Raw genomic sequence first — 22,328 nt, 5'->3', positions numbered from 1 at the left:
CAGGAATCCAGCTAATACTGTTTTGTAAAAGTATGTACAGAGGACCAAGTAGTGGCTTCTAGAATACTTCTAAAATCCAACACTTTCCAAAAAGCCAGAGAAGAAGCCAATGTCCTTGTAAAGTGGGCCTTGACCCTGCCTGGAATAGATTTATTATGGTGAGTATAACAAAAGGTAATAGCCTTAGAAAACCATTTGGAAATAGTCTGTTTTGACACCAGTTGTCCCTTCTTCTTACCTTAAGAAGAAATAAAAAAAATTGATCTGATGATCTGAAAGGTTTAGTTCTGTTGAGATAGTACCTGAGTTGTCTGTGGACATCCTAGGTATGGAGTATCCTTTCTCCATCATTTTTAGGTTCAGGAAAGAAAAAAAGGAGTTGGATAGTTTGACTTAAAGTAAACTTGGATACCACTTTAGGCATCAAAGCAGTATTAGTTCTCAAAGAAACCCTGTCCTTGTGGAAAATGAGGTAGGGTTGGCTCACCATAAGAACTTGCAGCTCAGATACCCTTGTTGCAGAGCTCATAGCAATCAGTAAAACTGTTTTCTATGTTAAGAACCTCAAGTCAGCCATATTAGCTGGTTCAAATGGAGCAACTGTTAGTTTCTCTAAAACAAAATTAAGATCCCAAGGAGGGGCCAGTGGTTTACTTAGAGGTGTCTTAAGCAAACTCCTTGAAAGAGGAGGATCCATGGCCAAACATCCAGAAATGGCTGATAAATGAACCTTGATAGAGGAATAAGAAAGACCATAACCATAGGCTAGTAACTCACAAATATTGTAAAGCCAGAAATCAACTAGCCTGGAATGGGTGTTGGTTATGTTATTGGCACCAACTAGAAAATCTTTTCCATTAGCTAATATATGATTTTATACTAGCAACTTTCCTTTGTACATCAGTAAATGCTGTATGTCATCAGTAAACAGGTGTCTAAAAGTAATTAAGACCCTATCATCCAGGCAGTCAACTGAAGATGATTGATGTTGGGATGTATCAAACACCCCTGTTCTTGTGAGTTGATCCATTCTGTTAGGAAGCTTGTGGTAATAATCCCTGGCTATTTTCAAAAGAAGGGAGAACCATGGTTCCATAGGCTAGAAGGGGGTCACTACAATGATCTTGGGGGATTCCATCTGAATCTTCAGAAGGACCCTGGACAGTAGTGGAAATAGAGGAAAGCATACAAGAACATTCTTGTCCAAAGAAAAGACATCTGTCTTCCAGGCCATCTTGTATGGCTCATGGGATCATAGGAGGTTACTAGGCTAATGGCTCTGGAGCCCTTACAAGCCTAGCCAAGAGTTTATCCCCAAAAAGAAACCTCAGTCAGCACCTGCCACCCCTGTCAATGAGGGACACAGGTGAAACCCCTGGGATAAATTTATGGTTTCCCATCCACTCATTAAGGTTGCTCTTGAATAGGGTCAGTGAGGTGCTCTGTTTGACATGTATGGGAAGTCTATCCAGAGATGGGGTAGCCTCTGGGAGACAAACCTGTCTCTCCAGCAGGATTTGCTGATGTTGCATATTAGAGTTAGGCCTTTTGAATAGGTAATGTGTGAGGAGTTAGACTTGCGGATATGGGGCATCTCTAATAGGGCAGGGTCCAAAATTGCCTTGTAGGTGAGGGACAGATCATCTCTGAACAATCTGCATGATACCAAGTAGAGTGGTAGTGATTTGAGCCTGTCCACATAAAACAGGTGTTGGAGGCCATGGATACTCTTTGTGAGGTATTTCTGTGGTCTTTCCAGTTGGTGCAGGTGTTTGGAAAGGTACATACCAAACAGGGCATTATACTCAATTATTGGCCTAATGAGGGAGGAGTACAGATAGGTAATAATCTCCTTTTTTCAGGATGCAATCCCTTTACTTATGAGATGAACCAAGTAAAAGGCTTTTTTGACCACTGCTGCTACATGATGGTTGAATGTGAGATTGTTATCAACCTGAGTACCCAGGTCTCTCACCACAGGTTGTGTGCGTAGGGAGTTCTATTGATATGGCAATCAGTAGGGGCCATGTTTTTTGCTGAATGGTATGCTAATACATATTTTTTGCATTTAACTTAAGGCCACAACTTTGGCACCAGTCATTTGTTGCTGTGAGACCCTCTTGCAGTATGTTAACATCATTTAGGGAGTCAATGACAGCACCCAACATACAGTCATCCACAAACTTGGTCAGCCACAGGCTTTTTGTCTTTCTCTGGACCTCTGAGAAGTAGATGGCAAACAGTAGGCATCCAGGACAGATCCCTGGGGAACACCACCAGTGACAGGTCTACTGTCGGAGGTGGAGGCATCTGTTTTGACCTTGTGGGTCCTATCGGTGAGCCAGTTGGCCACCTACCTGATGAGATAGGGATTTAAGCCAAGTTGTGTTAGCTTTTCAATGATGCCTGAGTGGGGGATTGTGTCAAAGGCCTTGGCCAAGTCAAGGTAAGCTGTATGTACTGACTTTCCCTCATCCGAGGCCTTGGTGACAGTCTCAAAGTCAACTAGGTTCAACAGGCAAGATCTGCCCTTGATGAATCTGAACTGGGTGGTTCAAGTGCTTGGAGACTGCCTATGTCCTTGTTTATGAGATCCATAATAATACACTCCATGGCTTTACAGATCAGGCTTGTCCAGCTAATGGGGTGATAGTGTCAAGGGTCAGTAGTGGCACCGCCTTTGTGCAAAGGGATGACAATGGCAGTTCTCCACTCTGCTGGAAAGAAGCTTGTACTTAGGCTGTGGTTGAATAGAGTGCTCAATGGCAAAGCCAGTTCTTGTCAGAGATGGTGCAGAATACAGCCTGGGATACTATTAGGTCCCATGGAAGCTGTGTTCTTTGCCTTGGATAGGGCCTCTAACCCTTGATCTACAGAGATGTGAGGTGCGGGACAAGTATTGGGGATTTAGAATGGGGGAGGGGGGTTTGCACTGAACCTATCTGCTAACAAGTTGGCTAACTCATCAGGATCAGTGTAAGTCATACTGTTAAGTACTAATTCAGAACAAACCTGGGCTTTGCCATGGAGGTTCCTGACATAACTGAATAAGGCTTTGAGGTTTTTCTTTGTTCAGAGGCTAATTTTGATTCATGATTGGTTTGGAGATTTTCACCAGTGATCTAATTTGCTTGTTGAGGCTAAGGAGGGAGTTTTTCCAATTTGGAATTTGTTCCTTATTGACTGAGGATGTCCACCAGACAGGTTTATGTTTCCTTGAGGAGCAGGTTTTAGTTCTGTTGGGTGTGGCTGAGTCCATGCAGTTGTACAGGTGCTTGTATATTGCATTGGCATACTGTTCAGCATAGTTGTCTGCATCCTTTGAGGGGGGAGGTAGTGTGAAGCTACTGATACCCTCCCTTAGGAGGGTCCTGGAACAGAATTTTATCAGTTGATTGTTCAGAGAGGAGACAAAGATATCTGCTTGAGGATCTCCCCACAGATAGATCAAATCTTGGAAGACCCCTGCATCTAGTTTCCATCTGTGAGGGTCTGCCATTGTCCTGCTCAGTTTTCCTGAACACAGTTTTCCTCTGACAGAATTTAGGATGCCTGTAGAGTGAGATGGTGCTGTAAAGCTATATTCCAAGATGGCACGGCTAGTCTGCAAAAGGGGTACAACCCAGTTCCCCCTTGCTTGTTGCTATACCATATCACTGAGGTATTGACTGTAGCCACTTGAAGAGGTCCCAGAGATCAAGTTTAATTCAGAGAATTTAGTGCCTTAATCAAGGCAAGCATCTCCTTGATATTTATGTACTTATATCTCTTCTTGGTGTCTCATACCCCCTGTTCTTTCACCTCTGCTGAAACTGCTCCCCAAGCAAAGTCTGAAGCCCTGCCTTCAGCAAGGAGGGAGAAGAGGAGACCTTGATTTAAAGATATCTGTTGTCTTCACCAAGTGATTTTTTTTTTCTGACAAACCCCAGTAATGGGACCTGAAAAGATAAAGGGTGTTGATGTTGGGGCCAAAGACATTTTAGATATCATTTTATATTTTCCATGTGGTGCCTTGTCAGACATATCAGTGAGAATCATAGATGCCATGAGACCCAAAATCCTGAGGTATTGCCTTTGCAGTGACTGAACTCTGAGTGGAAAACCTTGAAAGTAGATCTAAATAAAGATCTATCACGTCCTGTGGAAGAAGAGCTCTTTGAACGGAGGTGTCTAGCTGACATCCCAGGAAAACAATCTTGTGTCAGGGAGTAAAAAAAGATTTTTCAATGTTTTCTTGGAATCCCAGTTTGTGCAAGAGATCTCTCACCCAAAAGTGAGATTCCTAACATTTTGAAAAAGACACTGCAAAGATAAGCAAGTCATCTAAATATGGAAACATATGGATACTTTGTAGCCTGCAATGAGCTATAAGTGGAGTTAGACAGTTTGTGGACAATCTTGGTGAAGTGAATGGTCTAAAGGGTAAGGCAGAGAACTGATAATGTGATCCAGACACAGAAAAACTTAAGAAAAACCTGAAGTCTGGATGAATATAGATGTGATGATAAGCACCTTTTACATTTACTACTGCCAGTAAACTTGAAAGTGGAAGAAGAGTTAACAGGCTGTGAAGTGACATCATTTTGAATGTGTACACAAACAAGTTTAGTAAAGAAAGATCCAGAAATGGTCTCCCAAGTGTTTGGAACTGTAAACATCCCTGAATAAAACCCTTCCCATCTAGGAAAAAGTAACTTGTTCTATCACTTCTTGTGACAGCATGTGATGAAGAACAGGTGGAAACAAATCAGTCTGGCTAGCAATTTCAAACACTATAGCAGCCCCACAACCTGAAAATAAACAGTTTCTCCACAGAAAATAGTTTATCAGTTAGATGTCCTTTCCAACTTTTAAATCGACAGAAACAATGAGAGCTCCATTTAAAAGTACATTACAGTATCGAGGCAATCCCTTAAAGCACAACGCTCCTAGCTTTAAAATAGATTTCTTGAACAGGACAGTAATAAAGCATCAGTAAAAAATAAGAAAACGGAAGGTTTTTTCCCCAAAGGGAACTTATCTGTCCAGCTAAGGAAAGCATAAGCTGACTGTCAGTCCTCAAAAGCCTCAGAGGAGTGTACTCTTCATAAAGCTCTGAAGGGCTTCATGCCCAAACTTATCTTTTAGTCAGTTCAGCTCAAGTTGCATGACAGTGTAGGTGCATGGAAGGTGCCCTGAAGCTTAGGTATCTAGCCGTCTGTTATATCCTTGGCAGGATATAACCCATATAGCTAAGGTAAGTTCAGCAGTGATCAGTATGAAGAACATGTGCATTAGGGCCATGTAGCCAATTAAAATGCAGATTCCATTCCAAAACCAAAAGCTTTAGAATCCACCCAAGTATCGAGAATCTTTTTAACGAGCTGTACAGAATTATACTGCTGGGTAAACAACGGGAAGCTATTCCACAGATACACCACTGATTGTGATAAATATATAGCTCTCAATGCTGTTATAATTTACGAACACTGTATGTGTGACAAACCCCTCTGGTAGTTCTACCTGAACTGAGTAACTATATATAACACTAGATGAATTTACTCAGTATAACTTGGTACGGTAAACAGAAGTTGCCTTGCACGTACCTATAACTAATGGAAAAAAGACCAAGACTTTCTAACCTACAGTAATATGAATTGCCACTGATCTCTGCAGTTCTCTTTGTGAAATTGTGCTGGATTCCTAACAGCAGTAGGTTGGCCTGCACTTTTAATTACAAGGCTTCCACATGCTGGCTTAAGCCTTTGCTGCCTTCATTGTATCTTTTTTTAAAGCAGAGTCCAGTTAGTGGATATCCCTGTGTAACTATTATTTCAAATCCAAAGAGGGATCACATTAAGGTGGCTCTGCTCAATGTCCGTCTAAATAATAAATCACCCAACTTTGAGGCTCTCTTGCATTTGGAAGACATCCATATCTCTGTAATTAGCCAAAATGACTAATATATGATGCAACTGCAAATTAATGACATGGAACCAACCATGTAGAATCAACTACATCATTCAAAAATGGATGTAACTGATATATATATATATATATATATATATATATGTATATATATGTGTGTGTGTGTGTGCGTGTGCGCGCGTGTGTGTGTGTGTGTGTGTGTATGAATGACTGTCTATATATAAGGTACATCTGTGAGGTATTCTGATTTGATGAGGACCTCAAATTATAAATCTGAGGGTCAGTAGTAGGGATTCCCTGTTGAACTGGCATCACCACTGCTGTGTGCAAAATTTATGGGTCAAAGCCTGTGGATAAATGTAGGTTAATTAATTTAAGGAGTGACTGTGCCAGGGTTTGTTTATGAGTGTATATTAAGCAGCCAGATATAGTATTAGGCCCTACTGAGCAAATATTTTGCACCTTGGAATGCACCTTCAGTACATGTTCTTTAGTCATGATGGGGGGGGGGGGTTGAGAGATTCAGACATAAGTGGAGTTTGTATAGCCATCTCTGAGTAAAATTCATTTTTAATTTGTCTGCTAGTATGTTGGTAATGGTTACTGGATCATGGTATTTGCTGCCATTTTGAAACAGTTCAGAGCAATGCTGGATGTTATTTCTTAGTTTCATAACATAGCTAAAGAAGGATTAGTAATTCTCCTTTGCTTCAGCTGTTAACCTATGCTCACAGGCTGCTTTATTAGCCCTAATACTATTTTTTAAGTTTAAGTCATATTTTTGATATTACCTTTGATATGAGGGTGTGTTGCATGCTTTATAGAGAGTTTTTCTTTCTTTTTTTTTTTATAGTTTATTCATGTTGGCCGACTACCAGGATAGTTTGTTTAAAAATTTCCCATTATATTTAGATCTAGTTGGGACAGCCAGTTTGATATTTTATCTAAGTAGGCATAGAAGTCCTTTGAGAAGCCACCTGCTATGGTAATTTTGGGCCTGATGTTGTTATAATTGAATTTTGAAACTTTGTCATAAAACTCAATGAAATCCTTGGATTCAGAAATATTGTGTTTTTTTTTTGGGGTGGGGTAGAGATTTTGGGTGAAAGTCACTAGTTAATGATTTGTCTTAACCAGGGAAGGAGATGCCAGAGGAATAGTCATGAAAAAGCTATGTTCATAAGGACCAGGTGAATAATATTATGTCCTCTAGTGGGTTTGTTAATATACTGGTCCATAGAGTTTTTGTTATTAAATCTAAGAAAATTGAGGCATGTCCTACATTGAAGGTTTAGGTACACCAGTTTATGCAGGAGTAGTTAAAGTCTCCCAAAATAATTAAGTTCTCGTTTATGGGAACTTCTTCAAGTACATTTAGGAGCCTTACATGTTGGGGGGGCTTGTATCTAGTTACAGGCTAATAGTTGTTCCTATTTACTGTAACTTGGAGTTTGATGATCTCAGTTTGTGGGACTGTAAGAATCATTCAGGAGGTGATATGGTCCCTAACAAATATGGAAGTACCATCAGGTTTGAGACTTTTAAAGAGTAAATGTTTGACTTGCAATATAAATCCCATCTAACCTTGAAGGTTTCATACAGATTTAATGACTTGGCAATGTAGAATGGTGAGAGAAGAGAAATATCTGAAAATGATATTAAAAAAACTATAATATATTTTTACAATATTTAATTAGATGGCAGCAAAATCAATAAAAACATAGTTGTTGAGGGACATAGATTATTATCGTATTAAACGGAAGATTTTCTGATAGCATTTATTATTTCTGTTTGTGTATAATTCTAGAAAGCTGACCCAGAGTGAAGGGTTCCTACACCCGAAGCTCAGAGATTTAGAAAGCATTCAGAAAACCTCAAACATAACCCATGTATGACATTCATACAGGTCCAGACTAATCTATAGCAGTCTAAATTAGAGCCATTCTTTGGGTATATGCTTAAACAGTATGGAAATGAGTAATGCAAGTGCTTTTAAAGAGAAGTATCTTGTCTGCTTGCATTTTTAATTTGAATATCTGATTGTTTTGTTGTACAATGTATAATGTACATGTTTGTTGCACTACTCTGTATAAAAATATTTCTCTCTCTTAACTTGTACAACTCTGCATAAAAATATTTTTCTTTTGCTTAACAATGTGGAGCTTTTCTCCCAGGGCCTCCACTGTAAATGGACCTAATCCAGTCGGATTTTCCCAGTTAACAAATGTAAAATAAAATAAGTAAAAAAAACTTTTATTACAGCTCAGTGAGTGATACCAAAAGCAAATATTTAACCTTTAACTCATCTCTTAAAAGAAATAAGGGTGATGAAGCAGCTTAGGTAATCTGATGTTTTAACCACTGTAGTAATTGAAAGCAGTTAGAAATGAAGGTCATTTACATCTCTTTCTTGAAACTGAAGTAAGGACTTAAGTACAATTATTATTATTATTATTACACCAATCACAGAGTACAGTGCTCCCTTCAGTATGTACCTGACCAGACATATGCAGCAACTAGGGCGACTTTCCTTACAAAAACAATACAAGGTGTAACAAACCTGCCTTATGCAGACCCCCATAAAACCCTTTCCTCTACTCAGTTTTATATAGATTGAGGGTGATTTTTGCCTGACTTGCAATACATCCAGAAACCCCCAACTTATGAATCTTCTACATATTCTTATGTCAAAGACTACCAAAAATACAAGGTCTAGGGACTTGAATTTTGTCTGTGACTTAAACAGAACATGCTGGAGAGACAGATATGTGTCCTAGAGACTGCCCCTCCTATGGAACAGGCTTCCCATCCTTGTGAAGCTGAGTTTGCATATTACCCAATTTAAGTGCAACCTAGACCAGTGGATGGGGAATAGGAAATTTACACTGGGACTGGTACCACTGTCCCTTATGGACAGAGGTAGCTTATAAATGGCTGGCTCCTAATGTCCTATTCAAATAGAGGACATCATAACCTGGCTAGGTTTAGAAAGGCCCTCCAGGTTATTAGCCTAGTATCAATCTATGAATCTATGTCTGACATTTTTTATATAACACATGAAACTAATAGCCATGTGCACCAATGACATGTCTTTTAAAAACTATAATAGACTTTTAACATAGGAGATGTGTGGCTTATAGTGACGACATCCTGACTGTGGCTCACATAACATAGCACATGTAATACCGTGATTCAAATGGGGAGAGGAATGGAAGTGAGAAGACTGATGCTTGCTTACCCATCTCAGTGGGGAAAGGAGTTACAGTGCTCCATTATGGCACACTAAGGTGTGCCACCTAATGGGAGTCAGGGATGCTGTGCAGTCCTTGCCAATCAGCGTGCAGTTCTATACTGTAGCCAGAACTGGTACACAAGTGGAGGTTTGCATTTGTTAAAGGGCCAGCACTGTTAAAGTAGGCATCAGTCATCATATTCAGTGATGTTACAGCTTAAATAAAAAAAAAAAACCCTGATAACACCTGAATGATGGTCTTTCAGAACTGGTCCTTGACCATAGGGAATAGAAGGGTCGATGGCTGACAGGCTATATGTAAAAAAAAAAAAGATAAAAAAAAGACATAGGTTTTTAAATTTTATTAACCAATATAATCGCTTAAATTAACAAAGTGAGCAAACTAATGCCTCATGATATGTTTAATTATGAAATCACATTAGTTATATGTTTCATTTTATACAGTGTGTGTTTTTTAGTTCCACTGCTTTCAAATATGGTAACAAATCCTTTTCTAATAGATGTAATAGTTCCAAATATGTTAATACATTCGACTTGTTGGATAGGATTGCAAGGATATCAGCCTATATCCATACATTTGGCCAACAAGTTCAGATAGCTGCACCAAGTTGTTGATCTATAGTGATTACATCTGTGTGCATAGAAACTGAATGCATTTGAAATGTGAGGTCGTACAGCTGGTTATGCAACACAGACATAGTGATATGTGGAATGTAAAGAAAATAAATAATAAACCATATTTACATTACACACACACTCACTCACTCATAAAACCTCTCCTCCTAATAAAGTTGATAAAACATTCACTCCAACAATGGTGCTTAACATTTTAATTGCTACATTTCCATTTAAATTGAAAAGAGATGCACACAAGTATCACTTCAGGACCTGCTGTTCTACTGTCAAACATAACAGGCCTCATTTCCAGTGTATGTCCCAGTTTGCTTCAAAATGACAAGATAATTTTCATCCTAATGCGATTTCATTCTTGAAGCTGTCATCGCACATTATTGCATCTTGAATATTTTTCGCATGATACTGCTCCTCTGCTTATTGTCATGAAAGGTTCATTTCATCATAACGACCTGAGAAGATGCTTGTATTGCTTCATATTCAAATGATGGATCCCAAAACATAGTGCACACAGCTGTGCCACCTGTATGCGTATGTCGATGAGCAGTACAGCATCAGATACTTGTGCATATTTGGCTTTACAGCTAACAGAAAACATTTTCATCTTCATTATAGACTTTTTATTTTATTCTAACTTATCACAGAGAGTACACACAATTTGCCATACACTGAAAGCTTCCTGATGCTTTTAAACTTGAAGACATAAAGTAAGAAAAAAATCATTTTTATGTTGTCTTTTTTCATCATCTAAAATATCTAACACTTTCATTACAAGCCATGAAGGTTTACACCATTGCTTGCCGGAAGATATATTGCTAACAAGCAGAGTGAATGAGATGGGTTAAATAAAAATCCCAACCTTTTTAATACTTCATTGTTAAAGCATTCCATGTGCTGTTTACAACATCACAAACAAAATTACAATAAAGTTTTTTTTTCTTAATAATTAGGACAATGGCTGTCTGTTGAAATACAACTGAAGAGAAATGCAGTCTTTACGGCATTTAACTATACAGCATTCACAAGTATGAGCAGTTAACAGTTTTACACTAATTTCTGAAGTTACAAGGGGTGACCTATGCTTGACCTACAAGGCTCTCACAAATCTAAACTTAATGCAGCTGCTACACATCCACAAGTCAAACAGCTTAGCAACTCAAACAAAACATGCTGCAGAGACAGACAGGTGTCTCAGAGATGGTTCGTTCTTTGGAACAGGCTTCCTATTCACATTAAGCACAGCCTTTCCCTGGCCCAGTGCAAACACAGTTTGGAACAACGCATGGGGAATCACAAATTCACACCTGGGGTAGTACCTATGTCCCTTGTGGACAGGGCCAAGCCATTAGCCTAGTAATCTCCTATGAACCTATGGAACCTACAGAAGTATGCCCTGTCTAAATGAAAGAAGAAAAAGCATCATCATAACACATATTTTCTAAATACTGCAGTAAGCTTTAACACCATCTCATGCATTACTGACATCAGAATTTTTTAGAAAAATATTTATGCATGTAATGTTTGTAGATTTTTGAAGGAAATATAATAGAACACATTAAATTACACCATAAATTCAGGCATTTCCAAAAAGGCAGGTGCATATATTGCAATATCACCATTTAATGATGTTGTAGTATTGCTACCTTATGATTTTTTAATAAAATGAGTCAGATAAGGAGGAACAATCTGTTTGCATTAACAGCAATAGTAAAGCTACTGAAATAGCTTTATGCTATTAATAAAGTGGGATATCTGAAGATAAATCTTTCTTAAAGATTAAAAATCCATTAATAATGTAACATAAATAAAATGAAAAAAAAATACAGACACTATTAAGTAAAGAACTATATATTTTTTAGCTTATTAAGGAAATATTAAAAAGGAGAGAGAAAGAGAGAGAGACAGAAGAATGAAAATAGCAGAAAAACAGCATGAAGTACAGTTTTGTTGCATAAAATATACATATATTTATTAAGACATAATATTATAATAGACGTATATATTTGTAAGGCCAACAGCATGGTTTGTAGGAACAGGTATACTTCACAGAGGATACTACTGCTGTGAAACAGAATCCCCATCCTCATAAAACAAAGTTCATCTCTGTCCATTTTCAAGTGCAACATAAATCTATGGATAGGAAACAGAAAATTCACCCCGGGACTGCTCCCTGTACGTCTAATGGACAGAAGCAGCTCCTAAATGCTTTATCCCTTGCATGGGTCCCCTCATATTATCATATTATCTATGGCATGACCCCAGTTTCTCACTCAAGGTTTTATATATATATATATATATATATATATATATATATATATATATATATATATATATGTGTGTGTGTGTGTGTGTGTGTGTTATTTTGAGCACAAAAAAGCAAACTGGCTAGCCTTAAAAATGGCCAGCATGGGCAGCTAACCTAGTACTTACCTCTGAACCTAGGAACCTATAAGACTTTGTATTAATTGTGCCTGGTAAAAGTGGGCCAGAAAGACAATCCCAGTGATATTTTAGGGTAACTAAGGATTTGGATCTGAGAAGAAATAACAGCAGGATAGGAGTTTCAAACTCCTAAAGCTGTAACTTTTCAGTCTAAAAAAGTTTAACCTGTAACTGAAAGACATTAATTTGGTATTAATTTATTAAAGGTAGAGGTTTTTCTCTATGCTTAGCCTTCTAATGCATCTAGTGATCAACTTTTTGCATGTTCAGACTATAATAATGGCAGAACCCTACTATATAAAGGTTGCTGAAAAACGTCAGACCTGTAAATTACTTTTGTAGTGTTACAGTCACCCCCTGCACTGGTCTTAATGATTTTCTTTAAATAAGGGCAATAAAAACTATCACCTTGCTGTATAAATATACAATATGTACAATTAGTTTCACATCTTTTAGTGTTTCTCTCATATGGTCTAGGTTTAAATTCAACAAAAATTCCATGCTAAGTTTAACAAGAGCTTTCTTTGCATCTTGGTTACATTCATTTTTATGTGCAATGAGTTTTTTCTTTTATTGCAAAGATTGTTTTTATTTGGGTTTCATGACCAGTTTTCATGTTTGAATTTGATATTTACTTTGGAAAGGGGCAGATGCATCTATATGTGTATCAAAGCTCACATGACAACAACATTTGTCAGTAAAGGATTCCACATAGGCAGTCTGGTTATCAAGGTGGGAGGAGATGTTGAATTTAGCCAGGTCTGCACTCAACTTCAGTAGAATAGCTTTAGCATAATCTCTGGATACCAGGGTACTGAAGGTTGCATCTGGCTTCATTATTAAAGTGAATGTGACTGGTTTGTGGTCACTTTGACCAAGGAGGGAGTTACACTTGGTAGGGAGCAGATCTATCCCATATCCCAAGGTACTAATTAAATCCTTGAATTTCTGAGTCCCTTATTTTAATTTTTTTTTGCCAATGGCACTAGATATAATGCAAATAACCAAGGGGGAAAGGGCAGTCCTGCCTGGGCTCCTCTGTTCAAACAGAACTTTTCAGAGAGGACACCCCCCCCAAACTTTATTTTTTGTCTCTGATCCCTCATATATTCTCCTAATTAACCTTATTATTTTGTCAGGGAATGCAAATGCTTCCATTTCCCTACTCATAAAATCCCAGCATACTCTGTTGATTGCTTTCTGTGCATCAAGACCACAAACAACAGTGGTCTTCTCTAATATTCTGCTTCCCTCTGGGTCATTATTGCTCTGTCAATTTTGTGAAATGTTTGCCTCCCCTCCACAAAACCACACTGATCCATATCTATCAATTTTGGCATCACCTTTGCCATTATTTTATCCATTATAGACATAAACACTTTATAATGATGGTTTAGAATCAAAATGGGCATATATGAAGCTGGATCTAATAGGTCTTTATCATCTTTTAGTATTACAGCCACCATATTTTTTTTTTCCAGAATGTTGGTGTTTCTCCTCCTGTTAAAATTCTGTTGAACAATACCTTCCAGATCTTTATCACTTTCTTCCCTCCTAGCTTGGTTATACATCACCATTTTATCTCATCTCCTGCTATCCTAACTGTTAGAAATTGAGACTCATCTACCTCTAACCTTGGCATATTTAATTTTTCCATAAACATTTCCATTTGTTCTTTTTCTTAATTTCCACATTTTTCTGCTTAATACGGATTTTCACAAAACTTCCGAAATATTTCTAATACCTCTACATGATCTGTAGTTATTTTCCTTGTTACAGGCTCCCTAAGCTTGACAACAACCCTTTCTACTTTCTGCTGCCTGAGCCATTATGCTAAAAGTTTTTGTTTTCTGGAGTTATTATCAAAACACAGTTGCTTAACAACGTTCTAAGTTCATGCATATTATCAAGGTAGTCCCTTATTTTCTCTTTAACATTCTGCAATTTCACCTTTTCTTGTTCTTAACTTTTGCCAGTTTCTCTAAGTAATTCTTGTTACTTCTTAACAATAACTCTTCTCCTGTTCTTTCTACTCTATTGTTAAGCTCCACTTTCATTTTATCCAACTCTCTTGATATATCTTCTGAAGAAATTTCTATCTTCCATGATAACTCCCAAATAATTTCCACTTCCCATTCCTTAAATTCCTCCCTGTTTAATGGATCAGGTTTTTATCTTGTCTAACTTGACAGGAGGTGAAGTCTCCATGTTTTACAAATATGGGGCACCCCCACCTTCAGTTGCTTCATCTAATGCAATATGTCTGAACAGCTCTACTTTTAAAGCTTGAAGTTTTAAAACTTCGAATTTCTTATGGTCGAAACCATAAGATCAAAGTTTTGAAACTTTGAAACTTAAAAAAAATAAATAAATAAAAACAATTTTTTTACATTCTTGTAGGGGGCTAGCCCCCCCTGCACCCCCACACCCCCTGCTAATTAAAAATACCAACTCTGAGATCGCAGTACAGCGAGGTAAACAGTAAATTTCTCATTCTGCGCCATATGGCGATCTCCATTTAAACAGTTCGAAGTTTCAAAACTTCGATCTTATGGTCTTGACCATAAGAAATTCGAAAGTTTGAAACTCCGAGCTTTAAAAGTAAACCCATCTGAATGCGTAATAGGCACTAAAACCATACACTGATGAGTGCTATCTGTGATCTTCAACCAGGGTAAGAAATACTTGTAGGAAGTAAAGTTTTTTTTTAAGGCTCCTAGCATTCAGCAGCAATATCTTTATCTTATCTGGATTTCATATGTGTGTTGGAAGCTTTTGAGGATTGACATTGACTAAAAAAGGCACTTTGGGATAGACAAGGATTTTTCCAATACATGAAAGCCTTGGGGGATAGGAGCAGGTCATCCCTGGTAAAACAGTTATGACCGTCTATCATCTCCTCCCAGGCTGATACACTCTGAACTCCATTTGAATGACACCAAAAGTTAAACCAATTGTTGAATATATTAATCTTTTATTTGTACTGCAATTTCATTCTTGCTGAAGGTAAAATGCTTCTCAAGGCTAAGTTCATACCTGCCTTGGACAGACATTCAGAGAGCTTTGTCATTACTCTCATCATATGGTCTTGGGAGGTACAGTGCATCTCAAGTCATTTACACTCACAAGTAGTGTGCTGTTTCATTTGTGTACCTGTGGTGCAGGGAAATGAGTGTCTGCATGGCATGTTGAATTCTGGCACCTGATGAGCAACTGACCATGATCCTCACCTTGCACAGCATCAGTGTCTTACAGGGGAGTAGAGTGACTAGAATGTTGGATTGCGTGGAGGTTTGCCTTATGGGCTTTTGAACTGAGGCTGTGTGAGTCTTTGTTGTATGCATCAAGGTGGGTGTTGCCTGTGATGTGTGCTTGTGAAGTTGCTCGGGGTACAATGATGGACAATAATCCTGAATGAGCCATGCAGTTTAAACAGAAAATGAAAATCAAGTAGTTATATGGGAACTTTGCAGAAGTATATATACATACATAAGTTCATCTCAAACTTCACTTCCATGAAAGACAGCAAAATAATTAAAATCTGAGTGTAAGTAGAACAGCATATCAGATAAAAAGACCGTGAATGACATCTAACTATTGGGAACAAAAATATAGTCAGAGGGAACGCAGTTATGTGGTCCTTCAGCTAAGGTCCAGTGACATGAGAGGTGAATTAATACCAGAATAGCCAGACAACATGGACACCTATGCAGAATGATAGGGCAATGTTAGGAAATCTCAGCTTGTACTCATGGAAATTGCTATGACAAGAAGGTAGCAGTTTTAGCAACAAGAAAATGTGAACTGGAGACATGTTAGCCCCACTGTGAAAAGACATCATAACTGGCTAATTTGCATGTCTCTGAATTGTGCACTGTTACCTCTAGTACTAAACAGCAATGTCATCAGTTACTAGTCTCTGGCGGCCGGGGCATCATTTGACCACACACACACACACACACACACACACACACACACACTGCCTTACACCTTTTCTGTCCCTGAGTTTACACAATGTCTCTGCTATAGCCTCTTATGTTTTTTCCCTACCCTTCGTAAATCACAAATGATTACAGTCACTCAATAATGCCAGACATTACAGTTTCATTCTTCTTTTTTGTTCTGAAACTGTATAGTGATTCTAGACTTGTTGCTCTACTAACTTGTTAAGCAACTTAAATTATGATTTAAAAAGTCTCCCTGATGAAGTTTAGTGCTCTTTCCAGCTTTGCCCAGAAGTCCTTAGCATCGCCGTTGACAGGTATGGCAGCACTCTCACTTGCAAATCTGAAAAAAATGCCAAATTCCCATAGTACAGAAAACAGTTCATTAACAAATTACAGCTTTAGTTCCTTGGTGTAATAGAGGACTTACCATGACAGATATATTTTCTGTACAATTGTCTTTACTGATGCAATATATGCTGCTCTCCTAAGACCTGTTTTGGTGTGAAGGACTAATGTTCTGACTTTTTTCAACAGCTGTTTTCTTTGCCAAGAGTAGAAGGATCAAACCTTTGTTAATTTTTTGTTTGTTTTTCGTGTGTGTGTGTGTGTGTGTGTGTGTGTATATATATATATATATATATATATATATATATATATATATATATATAGATCTACTTGAGATTACCAAAATCTCAGTAGACCGACATGAAACACCGAGCTGAAAAGCTCGACATGTCAGATGACCAACACCTCAGAATGCTGACCTCCGAATGGTCAACAGTCCAACTTGAGCAGAACAGGAGATCCGCTCTTGTGGATGTTGTAGTGTGATCTCGGAGTTGGTGTATTTAAGTTATGGGGGGATGGGGGGATGAAAATGTGAAGGTAAGTGTTTTAGATTTATTTGTAGTGTATGTTTTGTTTTAGTTGTAAGGGTTTAGTTTAATGTAGATGGTGGGCAGGTTGTGAGCGAGGGGAACTAGGCAGGTTTATGTTGTGTCTTGTGTTTTTTCTTTTGTAATTTGTGTGTGTGTTGTTGTGTGCATGTTTTACGGAGGTGTGTCGGGGTTTTCACCTGTCTGTATTGTGTGTGTCGGGTATGTGTGGTGTCGGTGTTGTGCAATGTTGGTGTTGTCTGCGTGGTGTTTTGCGTGTTTGTTATGTGGGATGTTGGGTAAGTGAAGTAGACCCATATATATATATATATATATATATATATATATATATATATAAATATATATATTTATTATGAATTGCATAACCTGGTATTCTATTAACTTTTTACATGAGGACAGGTAATGTTAAAAAGTGTCCTCATGTGTAGTCTGCACCACAAGTATTGCAGGATTTGTTTATTAGTCTAGGGGAGATTAGAGAATGGAAACCCCCAACCATATATCAGCCCCCTTACTAGGGTTACCACCTTCCCACTTTGCGAGGGACAGCCCCTTTTTGGGCAGTTGCGTCCTGACCAAAAATATTAAAAATAGCAAATGTCTTGAGATTGTAGGACATAATTATGTCCCATATTTCATGTACTAGTTGCATAAAATAGTTATTTCTGTATGTAAAATACCTAAATGTTACAGGAAACAGAATAAGCAACTAAACTGCTACAAGAATAAGCTTTCATTTAGGCAAAAAAGTAAAGTTCTATCCTTTGTACTGACTGTGGGTATGTGTCGGCCTGTAAAATCTGATGTGTGTCCCAAAAATGTCCCACTTTGGCCATTTGAAAAGGTGACAACCCTACCCCTTATTTGATCACACGCATAGATCCACTCATGCATTCACCCATATACAGACCCACACACCTACCCTACCCAAGCCCCTAGCTAACCCACCCACTGTATCCACCCAGGCAGATACATGCACACACACACACACACACACACACACACACACACACACATATATGTATATGTATATACACCCCTGAGGCCACTTATCCCTCTGTGTGCTCTCACTCATGCAACCACACATACACAGACATATATATATATATATATATATATATATATATATATATATATATATATATATATATATATATATATATATATATACATATGCACACACACCCTAGCACTATTTGTCATCTAAACTTCTTGCACTTATCTTTAGTAAATTCTTACCCATTGGATGTGACACGTGAATGCAAACTTAGGGACAAAATAATTAACTTAGCCTGTGGTGGTGATTTATGCAGCCAAGAGAGTCTCTGAATCACTTGGCTGCATTAATGCCTTACTGCAGGCATTTCTTGGGAACAGCACATAGCTAATTTTCAGAGGCCTGTCCCCTGGAATGCCTCCTTAGCATGCAGGCCTTTCTGAATCCCAGGGATGGTTCCTTCCAAAGAACAACACCACAGTAAAATGAAATGAAAGGTGTAAGTACAAGCTTATAGAATTCTGACTTCCTCAGGTAACACCGAATTCAAACCTATTACACATTTGCAAGTCCAGTGGTATCACAAACACCTGCTCAAGGGAACTATTTTGCAAAACAAATAGAACATGTTGGAGGGATAGATAAACATAGCCACCCAGATGAAAGATAACCACAAAGCCCTTCTTTAATTATGCTAGGTATCTCAGAAACAATGTCCAGCACTGAGCAAAGCTAACTACCAAACAATTTAGGTCATACTTATCCTCCTTCCTCCAATATTCTCAGATCATATACCCACAACTCCAACCTCACTAAATTATTGTGCTACTTAAGGCCATAATCCTTTGGGGCCCAATTAACATACCAGGCAACATACTGGAAGGCCATAATTCATCAAGGCCCAATTAACATATCAAGGCAGCATAATGGAAGGCCATAATTCTTTGGACCCACTTAACATACCAGGCAGCATACTGGTCACACTGAAGCAGGACTTGTCTGATCCCCCTACAGGATGCAGGACTCATCTGATTCCCCTAAAGAAGCTATTAAGTAGCAGCCACAAAAACAGGCTTCATGCTGGTTGAATGCAGAATAGCAGAATTCATTCCCTTGCACAAAGATGGGGTTTCAATGGATCCAGGTAATTACATTCCCATAAACTGGCCATTCTCATCTGTAAGACTATTTTATTTATTTATTTTATTTTACATTTGTTGACTGGAAGAGTCTGACTGGGAGAACCCCATTTTCAAAGGAGGCCTGTGGTCTAAAACAGAAAATGAATAATAGTTTCCTTCAGCAAGCAAGAAGTCACTTGTAACTATCATACTGACAATACACCTATGAAAAATGGTGCAGCTATTAGGGACCTGGGATCCTATGTAGACTATCAACTGTCCCTTGACCATCACATAACCACTATTGTATCCTGCAATCATCAGGTTGATCATTTAATATAATACCCCTTTTGGAATGTATCTGTCCAAACATTTCACACAACTTGTATACCCACAACACTTTCTTATTTAAAAAAATCAAGGGACTAAATCATAACAACTGTGAAGACCATCTCAAAGCCTTGTCTGTTTTCTTGGTGTGATACAGTTACTGAAGAGTGATCTCTGCCTCTTATACAGAGCTTTAGTAAACCCTATTATGTCAGATTTGCTGCATATTTGCAAGTCCAGTGGTCACATAAGCACCCGCTAAACCTATTTTGCCAGATAAATGGAGGGATATATATATATGTGTGTGTGTGTGTGTGTGTGTGTGTGTGTGTGTGTGTGTGTGTGTGTGTGTATCACAGAGAATTCCAGTTCTTTGGAATAGTATTCCTCTCCATGTAATGTGAAGTACTTCTCTTACACCACACAGAAAAGAAGAAAGGTATTCACCACAAAAAAGACTAGGAACCACTGTGTCCACTGACTTAAAAGTTCAGTCGTTTAATAAAAATGTATTCACTTCAGTAATGTAAAAACAGCAAATATATTCTCCTAGCGCCTTGGCCAAAATAAGCCTTTACAGAGTAAATTCATTTGAAAACTACACCATTTTTATAGATAAAAACTATCCACATCACTTGATTACTATCATACAATTAATAATCAGTTATTACCTTAAAGAAACATTGTCCATTAAAATAAAAGTTAAAGACAAAATGTATGTATTTTAAATAAAACTTTTCCAATTGCATTCTCTATTCATTCCACACGTTTGTAATGTATTATATTTTAATATTAAAACAGACTCTTTCTTTCTTAGAAAATATTTGATTGTATCCTGATTTGCAAAATTTAATTTAACTTGTTCCAATACTGTGACTCGCAAACCACTCAGATCTCCCTGATGCATTTCATTAAAATGCTCTGCTATGGGACTAATGCTTTTATTATTTTTAACATCTCTTTTGTGTTCTTTCACTCTGTTACCCAAACTTCTTTTACTTTCTCCTACGTAGAACATTTTACATGGACATGTTATTGCATAAATAACACCCACACTTCTACAATTAAAGATGCCTTTTGTTTCAAATTTTAAACCATTGATATTATCAAACGTTGGGGCTATGTGTTTGCAAATTGTACAATTTCCACAGGGTTTGGTACCGTTAAACATTAGTTATTTTGTCCTCTTTTCTAAAGGTCTTTTATAGGTACTATGAACCAGAAAATCTTTAAGGTTCCATCCCCTTTGATAAGAAAATCTCAATTTTATTTCTTTAAGGGAAAAAAAAAACCTTCCTCTGAATTATTTGCCAACAATCCTTCAATAACCTCTCCTGCTTAACAGAAAACAATGTATATTTAGATACAAAGAATACATTTTTGTCAGGTGCATTTTGTATAGTAGTTCTTATATTTACATTTCTTTTTCCTTTTCTATAATTTACATTAATGTTTTCATTCTTAAATATTTTATTATAATTCTCTTGCAATATACACCTATTATAACCTCTATTTTTAAACATGTTAATTGCCTTAGCAACCTCCTTTTCACAATATTGTTTATCACTACATAATCTATTAATTCTTAACATTTCCCCATAGGGGATGGAAGACAAAGTATGAGGCGGGTGGCAACTAGAAGCATGTAACATATGGTTTAACTTATCAAATTTTCTATATATATTAGTTTTGATGTTACCATCTTTTAAACCCTCTATGGTTATGTCCAAATAATTTACTATGCTTCCTTGTTGTAACCCATCAAATTTAATAGAATATTTATTGTTCACAAATTCTATAAATTCTGATACTTCACTTTCTCCACCCTGACATAAACAAATTAAATCATCTATGAATCTATAGTATTTCTTTACATATTTCCTATAGAAGGGACTTTTATAGATATGTGTATATTCCATCAACCCCATGAATAGGTTAGCGTACATGGGGGCAAACACTGCCCCCATGGCTGTACCTTGTATTTGATGGTACAAAATGTTGCCAAATTCAAAGAAATTATGTGTTAAAAAAATAATAGTTCTTTTATATATTGTGTTCTTGGGCTATCCCCTAAAAAATAATCCAAAGCCTCAATTCCATATGTATGTTGTATACTAGTATAGAGACCTGTGACGTCTAAAACTAAAAAGTACATGTTTGACTCCCATTATTTCATTTAAATTTATCAAGGAAATCAACCGAATCTTTTATATATGATGGCATTTTTGTCACTGTGTCCAACAAGAAATGATGCAAAAAACACCCTATATTATGTGTAAAATAGCCTCTAGCCAAAACTATGCGGCGTCCTGGGGGATTAACCATGTCTTTATGAATTTTTAGTACACAATAAAATTTTGCCATAATACTATTTTTCCTAGAAAATTTATTTTCAACATCCTTTACTGAAAAATAATTCAAACGGTATCCTTTTTTGTAGTAATACATCATACTCTTTTTAGCTTGTTCAAAAGCTTGAAAATTCACTCTTTTGTAAACTTTCTTATCATTCAGATGTACCATGCACATATTCAAATAACCTATGGGTCTCATTACTATTAAGTTCCCCCCCTTTGTCTAATGGTTTAAATATGAATTCATCATTGTCACTCATATGTTGTAATTTGATCCATTCATTTTTAGACAGGTTGTATGTTAACTTGTTTCTCTTCATCTGATTTATTTCTCTTTTTAGTAAAAAATTAAATGCATGAAAAAAAATTGAATGTTTGCATTCCTAAATGGTGGTAGAAATGTACTTCTAAACATTACTTTACTTGTATCTAATCTACCATAAGCATT

The sequence above is a fragment of the Protopterus annectens genome, chromosome 9.part0 (genome assembly GCF_019279795.1).
Source record: "Protopterus annectens isolate FY-2018-M chromosome 9.part0, PAN1.0, whole genome shotgun sequence".
NCBI classification, from domain to species: Eukaryota; Metazoa; Chordata; order Ceratodontiformes; family Protopteridae; genus Protopterus; species Protopterus annectens.
This window is presented reverse-complemented; position numbering follows the sequence as displayed.